Genomic DNA, 22,984 nt, shown 5'->3' with positions numbered 1-22,984 from the left:
CCCTTCTGTCAGGGAGTTCACAGTATAATGTGGTAGAAAAATTAAAAGAAAAAATCACAAGAAAGGGCAGTGGATGCCAGATAGAGTAACACACTCTGAAAAGACAAACTGAGACTACTGTGTTTTCCTATGGAAGTAGCAGAAACCTAAATAGAGTAGGTGAATTTTGTGTTGTGTTTTGACAGAGCAGGAATTCAATATGGTAAATGGAGCTGCTATTAGAGTGAAAAATCTAGAAAGAAGAACCACAAGTTTCTCTGCAAGGAGTAGTGGAGAAAGATTTAATGTGAGTGGTTTATGGGCTATGGGTTGAAGATTTAAGAGTCATGTCAGAGAGTTGGTCTTTGGAGCTATCCTGTGATTTAAATAGTTGAAAGTGACTGCAGGAGGCAAGGAAAGAGGGCCGAAGATAATGCCTGAAGGACTGCCTTTTTCTTCATTCATTTTCTTCTTCTTTTTTTTAACCTGAGGAGAAAGAAGAGCCAGTACAGTGTGCGTACAAAGACTGATGGCATATATAAGAGGAGTGCATTATTATGCAAGACAAATGAGAAAAGGATTTCAAGAATAACAATGCGAAAGAAAACAAAATAAATATTCAGAGTCCAGTCAGAGGAGTTGGGTGCTTCAGAGGGGTGAACAGGATGAGGACTGAGAATAGGCCAGGGGAATTGGAAACAAAGGTGGATACTGAAGATCTTGGAGAAAATACTGTCCTGAACATTGCGTAGACAGATATCAGACTTTAGGCATTCAGGTATGAATGTAAATAGAAGCAAAAATACTGCAAAATTATAGACTAATTCCCATTTGGGTATTTTATAAGATTTTCTGTTCTACAAGAGAGTTAGTTTGGATAAAAGGTGTTCAGATTTCCTCTTTAACTCAATATATTCTTACTTCTCTACCTAGGGTTTTACTCTCTCTCGTGTCATTTCAGATTATATATTATATGGGCTGCCTATTAGCAGAGAAGGCCAGTCATTCAGACAGTGACAAATGCTGACCTCTGATCCATAGAGCATTTTATTCCATCGCTTCTCTCCTCACTCACAGCTGACCTTCTGCCCAGCTATTCCTTAACTGGGGACAAATGGATGAAGACCAATCCAGCTACATTTTGTTTCCTCGTTGGTCCTTTTCTCACATATGCCTTGATCTTGTAAACTCTTGAGCCTTTTAAATGATCAATTTAAGCAAAATGTTTTTCCAAAAATAAAAGTTTGACATATGCTGTCTGATATTGCAAACTGTCTCTGAGATCCCGAGATAAACACAAAATACCTTTTTTTAAATGTCTTATGAACACATTAAACTACACTTACCAAGGTGAAAAAAGGAAATATCTTAGCATGGTTTGAGCATTCTTAATTTATTTTATTTTCTGGGCAATAGAAATGCCACATTTTAGAATAAATTTATTTTGATAGCCTGGGAAAAAAAGGAAATTTAATTTCTTGTTTATTATAATTGATTGGCAGCAAAGAGGGTATTATGTCATTAAAATAATTCTAAATAGTTGACAGTTATCATTATAACAGCTGTTCGAAAGAACAACCAGGATGATGATGCCCTTGAGGTCTAAAAGTCAAAATGTCAGACAGCAAAGAGGCTAGTGAATATTAATTAACTCAGTTCAGAGAACAGAGAGGAAAGATAATAGCAGATACCTTTTCTAAATTTAAGGTACTTAATGTCAGCTTTTTATTATACTACAGATGTTAAAAATTAAAAATAGAGGGAATCCTACATTTTCTTGTTCAATCCTTCTCTTCACCTCTCTATGGCATTGCTACCTTCCCTTGAAAACTATCTTTTTGTAATATGATGCTATCCCAGCATGCCTACCTATGCTATAATTTCTCAGTCTCTTTAAGTGCTTTTTCTTTGAATTCATCCTGTAACTGTGAACATTTGTCCAAGTTCTGTCTGTCTTCTATCAATTTCCAATGAGTTAAAAGAGACAGCTAGCTAAGAGTACAGATGCTAAAGCCAAACCACCTGGCTATACCGACCCTGCCACGTATTAGCAGTGTGTACTTGAATAAATTACTTACACTCTCAGGATTTCCAATTCTTCTTTCACTTCCCAATGTATCTCTGTTTTTATGAGTCTGACTTAGAGTGTATCCACTGCATCATTAATAAAAGTGATAAAAATCAAAATAAGCACAATATACCTTCTACAGTTGAGTGTTTTATTGGGTAACCTTTTATTTTTCTTTGTGTGTCTTCCTTGGAAATCTCATCCTCTGTTGTCACTGTTACTATTATTCTTACATATCTTCTCCTATCTTTTCCTGAGCCAATACCTTTTATACTTTCCAAATCTCTTGGAGCATGCCTCAGTGACCAAGTCTTGTTAAGTCCTCCTTCATAGTAGCTCATATAATCACTTTCTGTCACTTTGGATATAAATTTTAAATATCTACCAAGTGCTGTCATTGAGACAGCAATGGGGAGGTAGATCAGGTAGATTCTCTTATGCAGTTCATGCTCTAGCAATGAAGATGTCCATTTACATGTGGGAAACAACATAGTAGGAAAAGTACAGGATGATAAGAAGGACAAATAGGAAAATTATATTCTAGGAAATTGGGTGTGATGGTTAATTTTATGTCAACTTGGCTGGGTCATGGTACTCAGATATTAGGCCAAATACTAGTCTAGATGTTTCTGTGAAGGCTTTTTTTGGTGTGTGATTAGTATTTAAATAAGTAGATATTGAATATACATATTCCCCTCCATAATATGGGTGGGCCTCACCCAATCAGTTGAAGGCCTTAAAAAAAAGACTTTCGTAAAGAAGACAGAATTATACCATCAGGCTGCTTTTGGACCTGAATTACAATTCTTCTGTGGGTGTCCAGACTGCTGGACTACCCTGTAAATTTTGGACTTGTACCTACACAATTAATCTTGTACCTTAAATCTATCTTTCTCATCCATTCTCTCTTTCTCACCACACACACACACACACACACACACACACACACACACACACACACACATTTTATTGGTTCTGTTTCTTTGGAGAACACTGACTAATACCTAGGGCTAAAGAAGACTTTCTGGAAAGTTACTTTTTTTTCTTGTTTATTAATTTAGTACTTTTTAACGGTTCTACTGAAGTATAATTGTTAAGAAAGGACAGTACAAAACCAAGGAATGTGGTTCCTGGATCATACAGTAAGAGTGTGCTTGGTTTTGTAAGAACCTGCTAAACTGTCTTCCAAAGTGGCTGTACTATTTTGCATTCCTACCAACAGTGAATGAGAGTTCCTTTCCCTCCACACTTCACCTGCATTCGGTGTTGTCAGTGTTCTGGATTTTGGTCATTCTAATAGATGTGTATTGTTACTCATTGTTGCTCTTATTTGCATTTCCCTGGTGACAGATGATGTGGAGCCTATTTGCCATCTTCTTTAACAAAGTGTCTATTAGATCTGCCTTTTTTTTTTTTAATTGGGTTGTTTGCTTTCTTCTGTTGAGTTTTAAGGATTCTTTGCTTATTCTGTATAATAATCCTTTATCAGACATGTTTTCTTTGTAAATATTTTCTCCCAGTCTGTGGCTTGTCTTCTAATTCTCTTGACATCATCTTTTGTAAAGCAGAAGTTTTTAATTTTAATGAAGTCCAGTTTATCAATTGTATTATTATACTTTTGCTTGAAAAACACCTTTACAACAAAGAATTCTTTGTTGGTAGGTTGCATTTCCTTCAGCACTTGAAAATAAATCATTGCATGGTCATTTGTTCTCATTTATGTCATCAGACCACTAATGAGTCTTGTCATTATTTTTTAAAGATGTCTGAATGTTTTTAATATTCTCTCTTTCCTTTTGACATTTTATTTCATTTTTTTAAGTTTATTTATTTATTTTGATAGAGAGAGAGCATGTGTGCATGCATACATGCATGCAGGGGAGGGGAAAAGAGAGAGGCCAAAGAGAAAGGAAGGAAAGAGAATCTGAAGCAGGTTCCACACTGCCAGCACAGAGCCCCACACAGATGTGGGGCTTGAACTCATGAACCATGAGATCATGACCTGAGCCGAAATTAGGAGTCAGCCCCTTAACTGACTGACCCATTCAGGCACCCCTCCTTTTGATTTTAGATGTTTGACTATAATATATATCATTTTCTTTACATATATTTAGTTTGCAGTTTGAAAAGCTCTTTAAATCTGTGACTTGATATCATCGATTAGTTTTGAAAATCATCAACTATTATTTTTCAAATAATTTTTAGGCCTCATTCTGTTTTACTTCTGGTCAGACTCCGATTACACATAAGTTAAACCTCTTCATTGTATCCCTTTTCTTTCTGTGTTCTTTCCTCTGGATATTTTTTATTTGTTTTATTCTTCAAATTTTTAATCCTGTTTTCTGCTACCTAATCTAATTTTCAATGTAGCTTTTTACCTCTCAATTTCACATGTAACATGGCTTTCATTCTTTTAATTTTTTTAAATGACCATTTTCTAGAATTCAGGTCCCTTATGAAAATTTCCAACATGTTTCCATTTTCTTGAAAATACTAATTTCATGTATCTTAAAATCTGTTTCTCAAAACTCCAAACTTTGGCTTTCCTCTGGAAATGGAAATTTATTTTTTTCTGTTTCTTCTCTTATTATCATCATGATTATCATATTCATTCTTGTCCATTATTAGGGCATTTTTAAAAGTTGAATTCTGAACATTGTGGAAGAAAAATTCTAGAAATAATGTAACCTTTTAGATCCACATTCTTCATAGAAGTTTTACTTTTGTTTTTCACGGACAGTTCAGTTAGGTCCACATTACTTTAATCCAGTATAAAATTAAGCTTACTTAAAGCTGGATATCAAACTTTTGGAGAGCTGTTCTACATCTCATTGACATTGAATTCCAGTGCAAGTGAAAGCTCAGTATATTAATCAGAAGCACTCCACCTCTGTAAGACATAGACTTCAATACTGCTTCCATTCTTGCAAAACTATTGATAGCTTTCTTCAGTTTCCAACCCCAAGGGCTCAATGTAGGCTACAAGTACATAACCATAATTCAATCAGTAATTGACCTCATCTTTGCTGTGGTTTCAGCCTCTGTGAAAGCTAGTCTCTTTCTAGTCTGCAATTACTTTTAGAGAATATTCCTTCAGTTCTCACAAGTGGAAAACTGAATTATTTACAAGTGCTTCTTCCCCTTGGTGGGTCTTACATTTGATTCCTATTATCTCACCTTTGAGAGATTGCAAAAATCTTTGTTCTCTATTTTGGCTTTTCACCACCTCATGTGGATTGTTAAATGCCAAGAGGAAGAAGCACCTAAGGCATCCAGGCTCACTTCTGTACTTCCTTTTTTGCTCAGGATCTACTTCCTTAAAATTTTGGCAGCCTTGGGGTATTGTTTTGTTTTGTTTTTAATTATCTGTGTTTTTTAGTTTGGGGTTCAAAAACCTGTCTGATACAATCTAAAATTTAACAGTACTATAAGAAGTACTTGTTATTTACATGTAAAGATTCACCCTCTTGTTCCAATTATGCATATGATTTTTATTTTTAAGCATATGAGGATCACCAAAATTGATGCTAAAAATTATTTAAATATATTTTCTCCCCCCACCCAGTACTTAGTACTGTAATATGTAGCACTAAAGAAGTCTTTATAATTTTCGTATATTAAGTATAAAGAAATAACTTCTGCTTGAGTTGGTAAATTTTCATTTTTATTACTAACTTCTAGACTAGTGGATACCTTAGCATTAAAAATACATTTTTTTTTAAATTTTTTTTTCAACGTTTATTTATTTTTGGGACAGATAGAGACAGAGCATGAACGGGGGAGGGGCAGAGAGAGAGGGAGACACAGAAGAATTGGAAACAGGCTCCAGGCTCTGAGCCATCAGCCCAGAGCCCGACGCGGGGCTCGAACTCACGGACCGCAAGATCGTGACCTGGCTGAAGTCGGACGCTTAACCGACTGCGCCACCCAGGCGCCCCAAAAATACATTTTTTTAAGGAATAAGACTTATATAGCCTAATTAGCTCTTGGGACTTCCTGAAGCCACAAGGCCAGGATTGAGCATCTTATATATTATTAATAAGTTATCTGAAGAATTATGGATATCCAATAACTCACTCCATATTGTGGTAAGCATTGGGTGGCAAAAAAACTTATTTTAGATCATGGGAATAAATTCCTGACTTATTTATGACAGCCACAGGAAAGATAAGATTTATCCAAGTTTGTTTCATGAAGAATAAGTCCTTAATTAATAGAAAATCATGGTAAATGATAAGAAATGATCAGGGCATAAACTAATCTCCTTGCTTGGTCTTTTGCTTGCATGATCATTACATATCATTATAACTCTTTGAGGTAGATATTAGGCTTTTATAGCCTAAATAAATTTCCCAAGATCTCAGAGGCAGTAAGTGAGGTAGAAATTTGACTTAAGAACAGCACTTTGTGATTTCAAAGTCAGTTTTTTAATGAAGTTCTTCTTACTCCTCATATTACTTCACAGGTTTGCAATTTATAATGTATTTATAATGTAGATAGTGAAATAAAAGTTAATTCCCAATTTTCCTTTCATAGCCAACTATTTTCAATGATTTGTTAATTGTTTATTACTAATAAATACATAATATTAAATACAATAATAGGGATAAATGTGGGAAATCAAGAATTCTTGGGACACATGAAATTGACTTTTTGTTTGTTCTAACTCTGTTTACCTGTCAACTCTGGTTATTAAATCTTACTAGATGTGGATACCTAATGAGACAATATATCTCAACATTGAGGTCATTTAAATAAAGATATTATTGTAGGTAGTAAGGGGTAGCAGAATATGCTGTTCCAAAATATAGGAGTTCAGGGCATGCAAGCCCCAAATATACTACTTTAGCATAAGGGCTATTTTGAGCCAAAGGCTGTTAAGAAGAAGCAGATGCAAGAAAAACTCTCTGACTTCCCATTAAATGCCTAAAGTCAAGAAATAAATTTACAAAGGTGTCCCTCTTTCCTTCTCTCCCAGGAAGGACAAACGTTAATCCTGGGAGACAACCTTATATCCTTATTATGCACAAGGTAATAAAGACTTAAATCTGTGTAACAGAACTTAACCCTGTTTACCATGCTTTTTTCCTGGTAACCTTCCCATAAGTGGCCTCCCTGCTATCTTTTGTCTTTGGCTACAGATGTTGTTTAAGCTGGAGTTCTAAACTACTTCTTTGAGTTAATAATTTTTCTCTGCATTTCTCTTATTTATACCTGAGTGATTGATGTTGATAAACTTCTGTTTTCTTGTTAATGTATCTTGTATTACAGGAGCCTCAGCTAAGAACTCAGAAGGTTAGAGGGAAAATTATTTTTCCTGCCTACAATATAGCCTATGTTAAATTAGCATGTTTCATTTAGTATTGGTTCCGATTAGTTATTGTGGACAAACAGAGCTTTGCATATGCCATCATATAGAAGGAATATATATGTTTTAAATACTTGAAAATATTTTGTAGTCATAAATTATTAACTTGAGGTATTTGTTTTTATGTACTTATCAAATTATAGGCACTTTTTCAGTCACTGTGTCTGGCATTGGGGATAGGACAACTTGTCTCAGGGGCCGCACAGTCTAATAAAAGGGATGCACATAAGGACAATACATGCAATCTTGAGCATTCAGGGAATTAAAGCGTAAGCACCTAATTAGACAATGTGAGTGTACAGCAATTGCAAGGGGCATAAAAAATAGGCAGAGAGTTTGGATAACTGCAAATCATTTTTGATGGCTGAATGTAGAATACAGAAAGCTAGAGAAAAATAATAAAATGTTAGAAGGCTGGATAGTGTAGAGCAAGTATCCTGCCTGTAGATGGTGAAATGCAAACACATTTACTCTCTTTACCATAAAACTTACATTAAATTAAGTCTGAATTGAAGGCGATTTATAAAGGTTGGAGATCTTGATGTGTCAAGTGGTCAGTAACAAAAATGGTCCTGGCACCTACAGCTTAAGAAGAGGCTACTCTTGGTGTACCTGGGTGGCTCAGTTGGTTGAACATCTGAATCTTGATGTCAGCTCAGGTCACGATCTATGGTTCAGGGATTAGAGCCCCGTGCGGGGCTCTGCGTTGATGGTACAGAGACTGCTTGGGATTTTCCCCATCTCCCTCTCTCCCTCCCCCCCTCTCTGCTCCTCCCCTGATCTCTCTCTCTCTCTCTCTCTCTCTCTCTCTCTCTCTCCCCTTCTCTCTCTCTCTCTGTTTCTCTCTCTCTCTCTCTCCTTCTCCCTCTCCCTCTCCTTCTCCCTCTCCCTCTCCTTCTCCCCCTCCCTCTCTTTTCTCAAAATAAATAAAAAACAGAGAAAAACAGAAGAGGCTACTTTTCTTTCTGGGGAGGACTGGAATGGTAATTTAGAATCAGATCTGCTCTAAACACTGAGGCAGTGTTCTCCTTCTTTAACTTAATAAACTCTTTTTACATTTTCCATTCCTTAAAAGTGAAGAGATAATAGATTACAATGGAGAGATTGGCTACAGAGCCTAAGGCAGAGGAGTCATAGTAGACACTTGCTGAACTAATTTGTGTGTGTGTGTTCTTTTAGAATTGCCTGTTGCTAACACAATGTTAGTCCTTGTCAACTCAAGTGATTCAAGCCAGCTGGCCTGTGGATTAGTGTTTTAGGCAAAAGTTTTAGCAAGTATAAAGGAGTATTGTTTTTACACAAAATACCCTCTGCATATCTCTGTGAATCGAAGATGGCAATTAGATGACTGGTTGAAAATATGAATTTTCAGGTATTAATTGATACCTGAAATATCTGTCAAAATGACTAACACCTCACTAAGGAGATTTGGCTTGTACAAACAGGTGTGGAAAACACTGAAGGAATTTAAGCAAGGAACAAATATAATAACATTTGCTTACTTGAAAGATTATTCAGAAGACAATGAGCGGAGGAAAGAATGAAAAGAGATAATTCCTGTAAATTAAAGTAAAATTATAAGCCTGTAATTGTTATGTTAAGTATTAATGATACTCAGATTTTTATATTAGCTTGTTAAAAACTTAATTCATACTCATTATTTTTCTTAGAAGCTATCACATGATTAGGACTTTTCTATTAGTTTGTATAGGATATCACTTTTTGCTAACCCTTCTCCAAGAATTGGGGGAATTACAAGACAAAAAAAGAACCATTAGTTTTTGTTTGTTTGTTTGTCTCATTTTGATTCACTGAAGACACTAAGTAGTGAAAACGTAACTTTATATTTTATTTCATTGCTAGTCTTTTAAAGAGAAGCAGAACACACAGGTTGGAAGCCCTGCAGTTACTTACTACCTAGTGTCAGTTTCCTTTATTGAGATACAGTGCCCCAGCTTTCATTAGAAGTCCCAACTTCCCATTAACAACTATGTGATATAATCACTTACTCCTGAGGTGAGCCATGTTAGACTCAACTCATGCTGTATAATCAGCTTCATTACAATATTAATTTCTTCCCAAAAGGGCTTAAAATCCAAACGGAACTAATGTAAATAAGGAAAGCATGCTGTGAAGTTTTGGGGAAAGAAATTTCTCCTTTGTCCCATAGCAACTAAACTAGATGCTTCTTTTAACAGGATGTAAGACTTGATCAGCACAATGGTGTTCCATGTATTATAGGTATTTATTTTCCATCCTTATACTAGTCCATATGTTTCAGAGTAAGAGAGGAGTGTGTGTGTGTGTGTGTGTGTGTGTGTGTGTGTGTGTAAATTGTAGTAGGTCATAGTCATCTTTTTTTTTTTTAAGCGTACTGACCTAAAGAACAACTGAGGGAGAAGGTTAAAATTTATCATTCTTCTGCGATTCATCTTGAAGTGAAACTCACAGCCCCTTAGTTAACTGTCTACAATTAACCAGTTATCTAACACAGTTAACTATGATCAACAATTTAGTTTTTCTTGTTTTATTTTCAGTTACATAAATGGAACTTTTGTCAAGTCATAATAAAGGTTCACTTGCTAATAGGAAGAGATATGCTATATTTGTAAGCTCTGAATGGTTAACATGAGGCACATATTACAATAGGAGATATATGTGATACCCAATCTTAAACGGCTACCTTGGGATATAATGTCTTAGAATTTTATTTTATTTTTATGAAGAGTCATAGCTTTTAAAATGAAATTTGCTTAACATAAAACATAAGATTTAAGAAAACAGGTATAGAAAACTTATTTTTTAAAAATTGTCACTGACCCAACTTTGGCTGCCTGTTGCCGGAAAGGCCAATACCCTAGAGAAGAGTTTTTTTTTTTTTTTTAATTTTTTTTTCAATGTTTATTTATTTTTGGGACAGAGAGAGACAGAGCATGAACGGGGGAGGGGCAGAGAGAGAGGGAGACACAGAATCAGAAACAGGTTCCAGGCTCTGAGCCATCAGCCCAGAGCCCGACGCGGGGCTTGAACTCACGGAGTGCGAGATCGTGACCTGGCTGAAGTCGGACGCTTAACCAACTGCGCCACCCAGGCGCCCCAGAGATGAGTTTTGATTGGAAAGGAATATGAGCTTTATTCAGGAGGCCAGTCACCTGGGGAAAAGGTGGACTCTTCAAAAGCCAACTCTGAGGTTTCTGCCTGGTCCAGAGATTTTTAAAGGGATTGAATCAGTTAAGGCAGTACAGTGGTCTGTGACATTTCTTGGTTACATGCAGACTTGATAATGCCAGCTACAGAGTTATCTTAGTGCTTGGAGATTGTGCAAGAAGTTCTAGTTCCTTGGTGCCCAGGGGAAGTTGTGCAAGAAGGTCTGGTTCCTTGGTACCTGGAGCTGGTTGTGCAGATTACTTTGTTCTTTCTGCAAAGGAGGGCAAGATCTGTAGATGTGCAAAAAGAGGTCAGTAAAGTCATTTGTGTGACCTTAAAAAATAAAAACATTTGCTAAAGGATTGCTGGGCTAATCAGACAGCTGAGGGAGCTTCTGTGGCCTGAGAAAGTTTTGGTCCTTCATTCCCCAAGACCAGTGGTCTGTGAATCTCAAATAAAGCAAATTAGTTTTATAACACATCAAGGGCTTTAGGTCAGCAAGCAAGGAGTGTGTTAACTTGAAGCAAGTTAACCCTTAAGACTGCTGGAGTGCTGTTATAAAATGAGTAATTACTAACAATGCCAATACCTAGAAAAAACATTACTAATATTTGCTAAATATCACTTTAGACATTTCTCTAGAAATTTTGTCAGTTATATAAAAAAGAAAAATAAATCGGTTTGTCATATGCAACATTAAAATTATTATATTTAAGTTGATTCTGACCCAAGGGTGAAAAAAGAATATACTGAATCTTAAGGGATTTATAGTAAATGCTTCTTTTTAATAGGAGATGTTAATTGAGGAATATTCTTTACAAACAAAGAAATAAAATAAAGAGATTAGAAAAAAATTAGTATCATCATATTTAAACTTAGATTTTATAGGGCACCTGGGTGGCTCAGTTGGTTAAGCTTCTGATTTCGGCTCAGGTCATGATCTCACAGTTTGTGGGTTTGAGCCCCACATTGGGCTCTGTGCTGACAGCTCGGATCCTGGAGCCTACTTCATATTCTGTGTCTCCCTCTCTCTCTGCTCCTCCCCCATTCATGCTGTCTCTCAAAAATAAATAAAAATTTAAAAAAAGTAAAAGAAAAAAATTAGCTTTTATAAATCAAGATCTTGTTATAGAAAGTAAGGAGATTATATATGCATGCTAACACTTTCCAATATTCTACCTTCTGATTGGTTACATTGTTAATTTTTAAAATATAAAGGTTTAGGGGCATCTGGGTGGCTCAGTCAGTAGTGTCCAACTTAAACTCATTTCAGTCTCCTGGTTTGTGAGTTCCAGCTCCACATTTGAGCCTGCTTTGGATCCTCTGTCTCCCCCTCTGTGTGCCCCTCCCTTGCTTGCTCTCTCTCTATCAAAAATAAACACACACTAAAAAAATTCACTTTATTAAAAAAAAGTTTTATAGAATTTATATTCTATTTTCTCAGATTTTTAGTCTTTGCTCTTTTCTAAATGTATTTAATACATAACAAATAATTTTACCTTATTTTCTCCATTTTGCTTTGTTTTGAATCGTATTCTGTCCCATGGATTGATCTTCATATAAAATTTTAATAATTTTTGATATGTACTCCCTTTCCTGGATTCTAATATGATGCAAATGTCTGTCTTTTTTTAAAAATATTTATTTTTGAGAGAGAGAGCAAGCGCAAGCACGCATGGGAGGGACAGAGAGGGAGGGAGACACAGAATCCAAAGCAGGCTGCAGGCTTGGAGCTCTCAGCACAAAGCATGACGTGAGAGTCAAACTCACGAACCCCCGAGAACATGACCTGAGCTGAAGTCAGACGCTTAACTGTCACCCAGATGCGCCGCAAGTGTCTGTCTTTTACCATCAGACCTAAAAGGTTATTTGCATAATTATAACATTTTTGGTCCATGTTTTTTCTCAGATTTTTGTTGGAATTACTCCATTGTCATCCGTAGTGAATGTTGCTACAGAAATTCTGAGGCCTGATTTTCTCCATATAGGTGACTCATTATTTGTTTTAGCTTAGACCCACATTTGATTTCCTCTTCATGATTAGGTTCACTGCCTTCATGTGGATGCTTCTTTTCCCGCTGCTGACACTCAGTGAGGCATTCACTGTAACAAAATCTTTATAAGAAAAAAATTTGTTCCTAGATAGTTTAAATTTTGTTCTCTTGTATTTTTTAAATTCTGTAGAAATACTAGTTATACCCTGCTGAATCTCACTTGTCTGATTTCTATAATTAATCAGTAACCATTTTTATGTAATTATTCATCTCCATTCTTTCTGGCGTGATTTCCTCTGCTCAACATCATAGTTCTCTCAGGTTGGTTTTTGTTTTGTTTGTTGCTGTTTTGTTTTTATTTTGATGCTTATCATATGGCATGAAAGCCTCTGCTGTTTAACATTTTAATTTTTCCTACATTTCTTTCCTGGGATGCCAGTCTGATGCTTTTAAGGCTCATATTTTTCCTAAAACTGTTTAAATTAGGCTTTTTAGAAGAGAACTTGTTATTTATAACCCCCTTCAGATTTTGATGACTCTTCTGTCTGTGTTTGAACTAAGCCTTTTGTGAAGTCTCCATTTATCTGTCTCTTAATTTTGTCCTTTTTTCCCCACTTTCTTTTCTTTTTAATACGTCTTATGACATTTCTTCTGTTGGTTTGTGATGATTTTTCAGTTCTGAAAAGAGAAAAAAAGATTACCTTTGTCCACAACTTTGTACTTTAATCAAATTATTTCATACAGGTGACACTTAGCATTGGCTAATCTATATATTTTTCTAACCTGCCAATTTTCAGAAACAGCTCAGCTGGCTCTCAGCATGGGTCAGCCATTAGAGTGTTGGCCGACATGTGCAATATCTATCAGAGTTTGAGGTCAAGGTAATTCTCCATCTTTCTATATTTTTTTTCTCTTGTTCTTTCTGCTGTATTTTGTGGGGTACAAAAGAGGAAAATAAGGAAGAGGGTTTTATTCCACTGTCTTTAAACAAAAATTTTGTTTCATAAACTGCTATAGCTGAATGTGAACATTAGTGGCCATTTAATTGAACCATTCTGCTTTACAGATTGGAAAATCGGGTACGAGAACTTGGTGGCAGAACTAGAACTAGAAGGCAAATTGTCTAATTTATGATCCAATGCAAAGGGCATTTCTGTTGTATTCACAGGCAACAATAATTCTCACCCCACCATTATCTCACTGATGTCACCATGGCTCCTCTTCTCTCAGAGCATGAGTTACTATTGAACTTCCTGTCTTTCTTTGGCTTTATTGGTAAAATCTGATTGTTTTGGATACAAAGCAGAAGGCACAGATGGAATCAAAAACTGCATGTTGTTTAGTTTTTCTTGGCTGGAAAGGAGCTCTTAGGCTTTATTTTTTGCTAATCCTGTTTTTTTTTCAGTGGAGGAAGGAAAAGAAGTAATAACAAATGACTCAAGAGCATTCACGTTTAGTACAAAATTTATTTTTGAAGCTACAAGGTCAGTGATAGTTCTTGAATCCATAATCTAAGTAGAATGATTTTTTTTGGTATGACTTTGTCAGAACTGATACAGCAGATCTAGCTATAATATTTCCATTGACACCCTAGGATTCTGACCTTCATAGATGAAAACCTTTATGGTTTTTAATCATCTACATCTATCAAAATAAAGAGAATCAAATCTAAGAGGAAGTAGCCTCTGCCCTAAGACCAGAGGTTAAAAAGCCTTGTCCTCTCTTCTCTGCTTTTGACCCATTTTTCAACATTGAATTCTTTAAGTCTAACTAAGTAAACTTTACTTACTTGTTCTAATCTGAAGGTCCTGCCTTAATCTTTAGAAGTCACTGACCTTGATCAGATCTAGACCCTAGACTCACTTGCCTGCCCACCTGTGTCTAAAGCAGTGCCATTCTTCTCTCTGTATTACACTTGCCTAGGATATGATTTATTGACTGGTTAAAATGCTACTGTTTTCAGAGTCCTTCTCTATAAGATGCATTACTCCACTGGTGTTCCTTAATCTGTTTCAGCCCAAAGAACAGCATGACATGTTTCTAAAAGAATTTACTAGAACTATTTTTAGAATTTTACATTCCCTTTGGAGATTTTTTCTTGGTGTTTACCTTTTCAGAGTTTTATCTAAACATGTTGTTTATGAAACTATTTAATCTTTTGAGGTCTTAATTTCAGTTAAATTAATAATTGTTAAAGCTCCATTTTCTCTCACATTGATCTATAAACATTGTATAATTGGGGGGGGGGGGTTCTCAGAAACTTGGATTCTAGTTTTTTACTGTCTTTACCTCCTGCCAACCTTTTATGATTCATCTGAGGCATTATCATTTCCAGAAATATTGTCCTGACTTCTTCAGGTTCCCTTTTATATTTCAACAATTCCCTGTTCATAGCTCTGCCAGTATCTTTAATAATAGTGTGATAATTTCATATTTATTTTTCCTTTTCTTACACATCACTGTACATTCCTAAAAGACTTATTCATCTTGATTTTCCTGGAAGTTAGCACAATGCGTAGTAGGGAAAGTGTTCAACAAATGTTTGATGGACAAATAAATAAATCAGTAATGTGAATTCTGCCTTTGCTACAGCAAAAAGAGGCTGAATTAGGCAAATTGTAATAATGCCCTCTCCCCATCTGAAATTATGAAATTCTTTATTTTGCAGAAGTTTGGAGTATTAAAAGAAAGAAGAAACTGGGGCGCCTGGGTGGCTTAGTCAGTTAGGCATCTGTGTCTTGATTTTGGCTCATGTCAAGATCTCATGGTTCATGAGTTTGAGCCCCATGTCAGGCTCTGCTTAGAACCTGCTTGGGATTTCCTCTTTCCCTCTCTCTCTGCCCCTCCTCTTCTCTCTCTTTCTCAAAAATAAATAAATAAATAATAAATAAATAAATAAATAAATAAACAAACAAACAAACAAACTTTTTTTTTACAGAAGAAACTTAGAACTTTACAGTTACATAAATTGAGTAAAGCATCTAGACAAAAATCTGTATCTTATGATAAGCAAGAAACTGAAAATTTTCACTTGTTGAAAATACAGGATTTGTAAATTGCAGAATTAGAGCTGCGATCTTATTCTTCTTATAAGTGTGATATCATTTTTTTTAGTGACATATGGCACAGTTATGGAAGTAAGAAATATTAAGCGATTGGGAAAAATATATATAATGGTAAATATGATGTACAATTAAATATAATAGATATTTAGTAAAGTAATAGGGACATGGGCCAGGCAGGATAAAAATTAGACACAGAAATTTGTAGGATTTGGATGGAAAAGGGAGTGCAGGTAGATAGCAACATTATGAAAGACATGGTGGGCATGTTTCGCTTGCTTAGGTATTTCAGAAGGTAATTTGTAGTCAAAAGTGCCACAGGCCCCTGGCTTACTTTGGAAGATTAAGAATTGAGAATTACCAATTTAATGTAAGCAATAATTTTCATTCAATGCTCCTCATGTTTACCTAAAAATATTTTTCTGTTATTGTTATGGAATTCATCAGCTGCATGTAGGTGAAATCATCATCATCATCATCATCAATACTGCCTATTAAAATAGATAAAATAAAATACTATTAAAATAGTATTCTACACTGAACACTAAGTCATCACCATGTTGGTAATTAGGTCTCTGTTGTTACTGTGTTTTTGCCTTTCTGAACTCGTAACTTTTAGTAGTCTCCTACATTTTCTAATTTTTGTTTTTGTCTCTCTCTACCTACTTTGTTTTATGGTACTCTCTCTGTTCATAGATTATAAAAATTATATAATGCCCATATGCTTGCATTTTTTTAGATTCTGAGACATTTTATAAGTGTTCTCAATGTTGCATTCATAGTTTTTGGAAACCAGTGTAATTTATTAATTTTTTTCCTTTTTTTTTTAGGGTTAGTGAAATTTGTTTATTTATTTTAGGTTTAGTATTTAAATTTTTTTCAAGTTTTTATTTAAATTCCAGTTAGTTAACATACAGTGTACTATTAGTTTCAGGAGTAGAACTTAGCGATTCATCACTTAATGCACGACACCCAGTGCTCATCATGACAAGTGCCCTCTCCAGTACCCATCACCTATTTAGCCCACCTCATCTCCAGCAACCCTGTTTCTTCTTTATAGTTATGCATCTGTTTTCTGGTTTGCCTTTTGCTCTTTCTCTCTGTTTTCTTCCCCACGTTCATCTGTTTAGGCAAACCAATGTACTTTAATGGAAAGTCTCAAGTTTCATGACTGAGCTATGAAAGTTTACAGTCCTCCTTCAGACATTTATATATAAAGACCTCACTGGAAATTTTAGTCAACCATTGAATAAACCATTACTTTATTCATTACACAATATCTTGAGCCACTGGTATTTATTTGACAAAACAGAAAGTGACTTAATCATTTAGTGTAAAATTCCAGTCACAGTAGTGGGGCACTGGCATTTTTTTGTAAATTTTTCTTCATATATGTATCAGTGGTGATGACTTTTTTTTGTAAACCCCTTTGCATTATTATACATGCATGTTAGAATGTAAGAATACTTTAAAAATATTTAATATTTAATAATCATATTTGCATATTTATGCCTTCGATATATGTATATATTCCCATTCCCATGTGTATATTCCCTGCTCTTTTACTTTTATTATGTAGCCACAAATTTTTAAATATGTTTCCAGATGAGAAAGACATTTAAAAGAAAATACATAAGTAATAAATTGAAAATTTGACCTACTTCTGCTTTCAAACTTTCTTGATATTTATAAATGCAAAATTATTTACTGAGACTCCACTTTCCTATTTTTATTCAGATATCACTCCTCCTGCTCACAGTGAATTTGACTTCTTAAAACAGATAATTTTGCCCTTGAGATGTTAGGTCACTTTCTGACATCCTGTAAAAGAGTCCACATCTGTTCAAATGATGAATACTCCATCCCTTGTGGATTTTTATTTGTGGGAAAAAGATATCCTCATGGTTATAATTTTATGTTAGTATTCAAACATGGTTCTGTTGTTTTAGCCCAAGTGAGGACTGATCTGTTCCCTATTCTTATGCCTAAATATACGTCTGAAGAGGAAAAATAGCGTTTATTTAAGGGGTGCATAGCCAGAAAATGACCTTTTAAAATTTTAAGTGAGTTTTAAAAGCTATTGGAGTTTCTTATTTTCTGGTTTTGCCATTGAAAATATACTTGTACTATCCCTTTACCTTCTCTGATAACTTTTGCACATTTTCTCCATTGATTTTTCAAAACTAACTGGTCTTGCTTGGGTTATTGTTGATTTTTTTTCTTAAATTATCAAACTAGGTGAAGCATACTAGGTGAAATCAGAGGCCACAAAATTTTCACGTACCTTTACTGGTATTTCTATTTGAGAAGATTAATTGTAAAGACGTTTTTCACTTATCACCAGAAAAATCCAAATTATTATACTTACAGAAAAAATATGGGAATCAGCAAATATTTATTGAGAACATATAAATTAAAAAAATTATAAAGCTATACTATTATGTTACTCACAGTCACATATGCCTATTTGAATTTAAATTTAAGCTAATTAAATGTAATAAAATTAAACTTTCTCTTCTTCATTGGTAGGCATCACATTTCAGTTGTTCCATAGCCATTTGTGGCTGGTGGGTGCTATATTGAATAGTGGAGAAATAGAACAGTCCCTCATAGCACAGAATTCCATTAAACATCACTATGAGTCTTGACAGTGGATTTTTTTTTCTTTAGAACTCACAATAAATAAAATTGATGAACTCTCAATAAAGAAAATATATACAAGTATAGCAAATTACAGTAGATGATAAAGAGTATTTTGATAGACAATATAATAGCAGTCTGTGTAGACATGAAAATATTGTTTATTTTCCAAATAACAAAGTACTGCATTAGCTAATTATTGTATTAGTTCAAACTGGCATTTTCCTGTGTGGCTTGTTTTATATTTACTACCTAGAAATTTATCATGTTGAAATAATTTTTGCTTACCTCTCGTTTTACCTATTATACCTCCCATTGATTTGTTTTATTTTATTATGATAGCTAGGCTCTTGAGAACAGTGTTGAATGTAATGGTCATAGCAACATTTTTTTTTTGTGACCAAAAAAAAATGATTCAAAGTTTGACTGCTAAGTATAATTCCTACTGTAACTGTTGTTTACATAAATAGATTATATATCTACACTTAAAATTTTTAACTATTTTTATTATATTTACAAAGTCTTTTCAGTAATTTTCAAATTATAATTAAATATTGTATGCTTATCTATAGTTTACAACCATAAGCAATAAAACAGCATTTATTATACATAGTATTACAACCTATAGTACGTAATAGATACTATTTCATAAAAATAGAATGAAATAAAACCCCATTTTAAAAAACAGAAAAAAGAAATATCTGATAGAAATAAAAATGTGATTCTGTTGCATAAAATGTCACTAGTCAAAGGAGAATGTTATAAAATTCACATTTAAATAGATTTTCTTTAATTTCATCAGTTGCTCAAAATTACAGCATATTTTCATTTGCTTTCTATTTGCACTATGAATTTTTTTCTGTAGCTTTGCTTTTGTCCCAGAGTTTATAATCATCTTCATTTCATATCTTTTGCTAAATAAATAAGCAAATATTTACACCTTCTCACAAAGATTATCCAAATTAATTTCCTTGCACCTTTTTAAAGTATAAGTAATTTCCTCATATCTCTTATTTCTAATTATTCTTTCTTCTGCTCTGAAACATTCTTCTTTATTACATTGCTGAATATTTGTTTCTCTGTGAACTAATTGCTTCTTCCCATATATGACTTTTGTTGCATTTGGAATTACCTTATTCATTTATCACTTTCTTTTTATTCTTGGCCATCGATTTGCATTTTTGAAATAAAATTTATATTTGTGTTTGATATGGGTTTTCTATGTTGTCATTCAGATTTTTTCCACTGACCTTACCCAGAATGGGTAGGTTGATTACATTGACTTGCAGGTCTCATTTTAAGGCATTTAGGTGGAAAGCAGTCCATGAAAGTGCCCTACATCCACTCAACTCAGAAACACCAATCTTCACTAAAATTCCTAGTGTCTTCAGTCATGCTATTCAATTTCTTTAGAAAATGCATACCTGGTTTTAACTTGGTGCCCAATATTCCTGTCTTTTATGCAGGTAGGGCCAAAATTGGAAAGATTGCCAGTGGGTTCCATGTATATCCTGTGTTACCTGAACACTGTACCCAGGTCCATTTGCCTGCTGCACTTTCAGTGAGCTTGGGAATTCTTTGGAGTCATAATGAAAACCACTCACATCTCTGCTCTAGCCTTCTGTTATTAAGGTTTTGGTCAGAGAATATGTTTCTTCATTCTTCGCTATGACTCTTTCCACACTCTCACACTCCATTTTGCAGAAATGTGTCCAAAATTGTTGCTTTTCCACACCCTGGCTTCTCAGGATTGTAAAAGGCAATAAATTTTTTGATTTAAGCAATTTTTCATTTTCATAGGAATTCTGGGAGGATGAAAAGGGAAGAAAGAGTCATATGCTTTAAGAGACATATTTAACTGCTCTTTTTTCTACCAATGATAAAAACAAACCAATCGTTTTTAATTTTTTATTGAGGTATGATTGATACACAAAAAAGCTGTGCATATTTAAGGTATATCTCTTGATGAGTTTTAATTAAGGTATACACTTATGAGACTATCACTGTATACAATACTTTGAACTTAACCATCACCTATAAATATTTCTTCCTTTTTTAAAAACATAACACATTAATTCTTATAGTCTCTTCCCACTCAGCAAAGACATTCCCTGCATCCACTTTCCTCTGTAATCTTCCATATATTGTGAAATCATCTAAGCATTTTTTAAACATTTTATCTCTCTGTTGAAAAAGTAATGTTTACAGTTGTATTATCTTTATGTATTTATGTATTTTAAAACACAGTTATGTTGGTTTATTTGTCAGTGTTTTCTCACATGAGTACTTTCTATTTTATCAGTACTTTAAGTTCTTCCATTTAAGAAAATCTCTATTGTGCCCTTAAACTTGAGTATTTGCATTTATTTACCATGGACAGAATCTATGTTCAAAATCATTTTGTGGTGCCTGGGGGGCTCAGTTGGTTGAGCGTCAGACTCGTGATCTGCTCAGGTCTGCCTCTGCGTCTCTCCCCTGCTTGCTTGTTTTCTCTCTGTCAAACAACAACAACAACAAAACATTGTTTTCCCTTCAGAGCTATGAAGATTTTGTTTCATTATCTAAGTTTTCTGTACTCAAAATCAGTGGTTGATATGACAGGTTTTCATTTAACAGTTAACCTGTTTTGTGTTCTCTTGAGAAATTTTAATAATTTTTTTCTGCATTATTAGTATCTTACGTTTTATCATTTTGAGTTTAGGTATATGGTCTATTTTATTATTTTTACTGTCTGCCAAAAAAAATCTAATTTAATGCCATTATTACTTTACCAATGTCTACTTTTTTCTTTGTATTTGAATTGTAAACTACTATGAGTTAAATTTGGGCCCCTCTGTTTTTATAATCTATGATACTCTCCTTTTACAATATGTTTGCTTCAAACTTCATGCCCAAAGCCAAACTTCAGCTGTGTTTTTCTGCTGTTAAGTTTTAAATACTGAATTTTTAGAATATTTATGTTTACATTTGAACTTGTCTTAACTTTATCAAAAATTTGTGTCAGTCTGTTCTTTGATTGTAGATAAATATACTCATATTTTTGTATACTGTTTTCCTTATTTAAAAATTTTATTGTCTATTCGATTAACTGTTTTTGGGGAAACCTTTCAAAATTTCAAGCTAATGACATTCTATGACTGGTGATTCTTAGTTCTCTACCTATGCTAGAATATCTGGACTCCACAGTAATGGTGGCTGGAGTGCATATCATCAAAGCAAGTGATGATGTATGTAAGAATTTTTGGATTCCTGACTAGATAGTTGCATGAGTACATCAGATGGAAGACTAGGAAGAGAAAGCTGCTCATTGAAGGCCAAAGTTCCCTGTTTGATTTTTCTAGACTCACCACCTGTTTTAGAAATGTCCCACCTCAGAGAGTTGATATTCTTGACTCTAGCCTGTGTGCAAACAGTGACATCAATATTCAGTGCTCAGGATCAACACATTTTTTAACTTGTTTGTTTTTGTTTTCTTTTCTTGTCCTACCACCCAAGTCTAGCATCTACCCCTAATCACACATCTGAGTGTAAAATTAATATTTTTGGCAGTTCCTTCTGATAGTACCCTTCCTTCTTTGCAACACAGGTTTGAATTTATGTTAATTCATGGTCTTCTCCCCCAACCCCGGCCCAGTGATATTTAGAAGGATGGATAGGTGAAGACAGATACTTCCTTATCTAACAGGGATTCGTTTTGTCCTCATATTTTCCTCAGGATCTGACTCATAGATAGTACATGCATAGCAGCTGAGGCAGTTTGTTATTAATCTTACACTTGTGATTTTTGAATTATCAACTTCTTTTTGGGCGGTAAATTAAATTGATTCCATTAAACTTGTTTTTTGAGTACACATCCTGATTCTGAATTTTAAGTCCTTAATTATATACTTATGTTCAATACCAAATTTATACCTAGGGGGAAAATTAAGCATAATAATGATGGTATATTGTTCCCCTCACACTTCAGGGACAATGACTTATGGCTTTGGTGATGAAAAGTAATTGTTTTCTAGTAAAGGATTCATCACAATTATATTTTAAAATCTTTCCTTGGATTGCTCTTATGAATTAAAGAGCAAAATGAATCTTACCTCATTCCATTTTCAGATGCTAATGATTAGAAGTGATTCCTAACATTATAGCTATTCCCCAATATTATCAGTGTTTTATTATTACTTTTCAGAAAGTAATATATCTACTATTGATGAGATGAAGTGAGAAAACTCAACTGAATGCTTAAAAATGTCTGTTTCTTAAGCTTTTCTTGAAGCTTGCTGTTACTTCATCACTGTACTTGACAATGAGCCTTTTAAGCAGAGCCTGGTAGATATATAACATAAAAGATTGTATTTTAGTGTAAAAGTCCTTCTGACAATGAACACTTAAAATGTAGATCATGTAAGAAGGAAAAAAACGTTGAGAAATGAATTTAGCTTTGCCAAGTATGTAAATGCCTATCTGTAGTGAAAAATATACTTGAGTAAGTATTCACTCTATGATGCACATTTGTGTTTAGATAAAAATATAGCAGCTGGAAATAGGGAGTTATAAATCATAGTCTTTTTTTGCAAATGAAGAGTAATGAGTAACCTTATCTAAAATAAGATAGAAAAAATCAAACCAAGAACTTTAACTGATAAACTAATAGCACTAAAATGAAATGAACAGATTTTTCTACAGCTTAAGCATGTATTTTATAATATTCTCATTTTAAAAAGTGCATAAA

Source organism: Prionailurus viverrinus, chromosome F1 (assembly GCF_022837055.1).
Source record: "Prionailurus viverrinus isolate Anna chromosome F1, UM_Priviv_1.0, whole genome shotgun sequence".
Taxonomy (NCBI): domain Eukaryota; kingdom Metazoa; phylum Chordata; class Mammalia; order Carnivora; family Felidae; genus Prionailurus; species Prionailurus viverrinus.
This window is presented reverse-complemented; position numbering follows the sequence as displayed.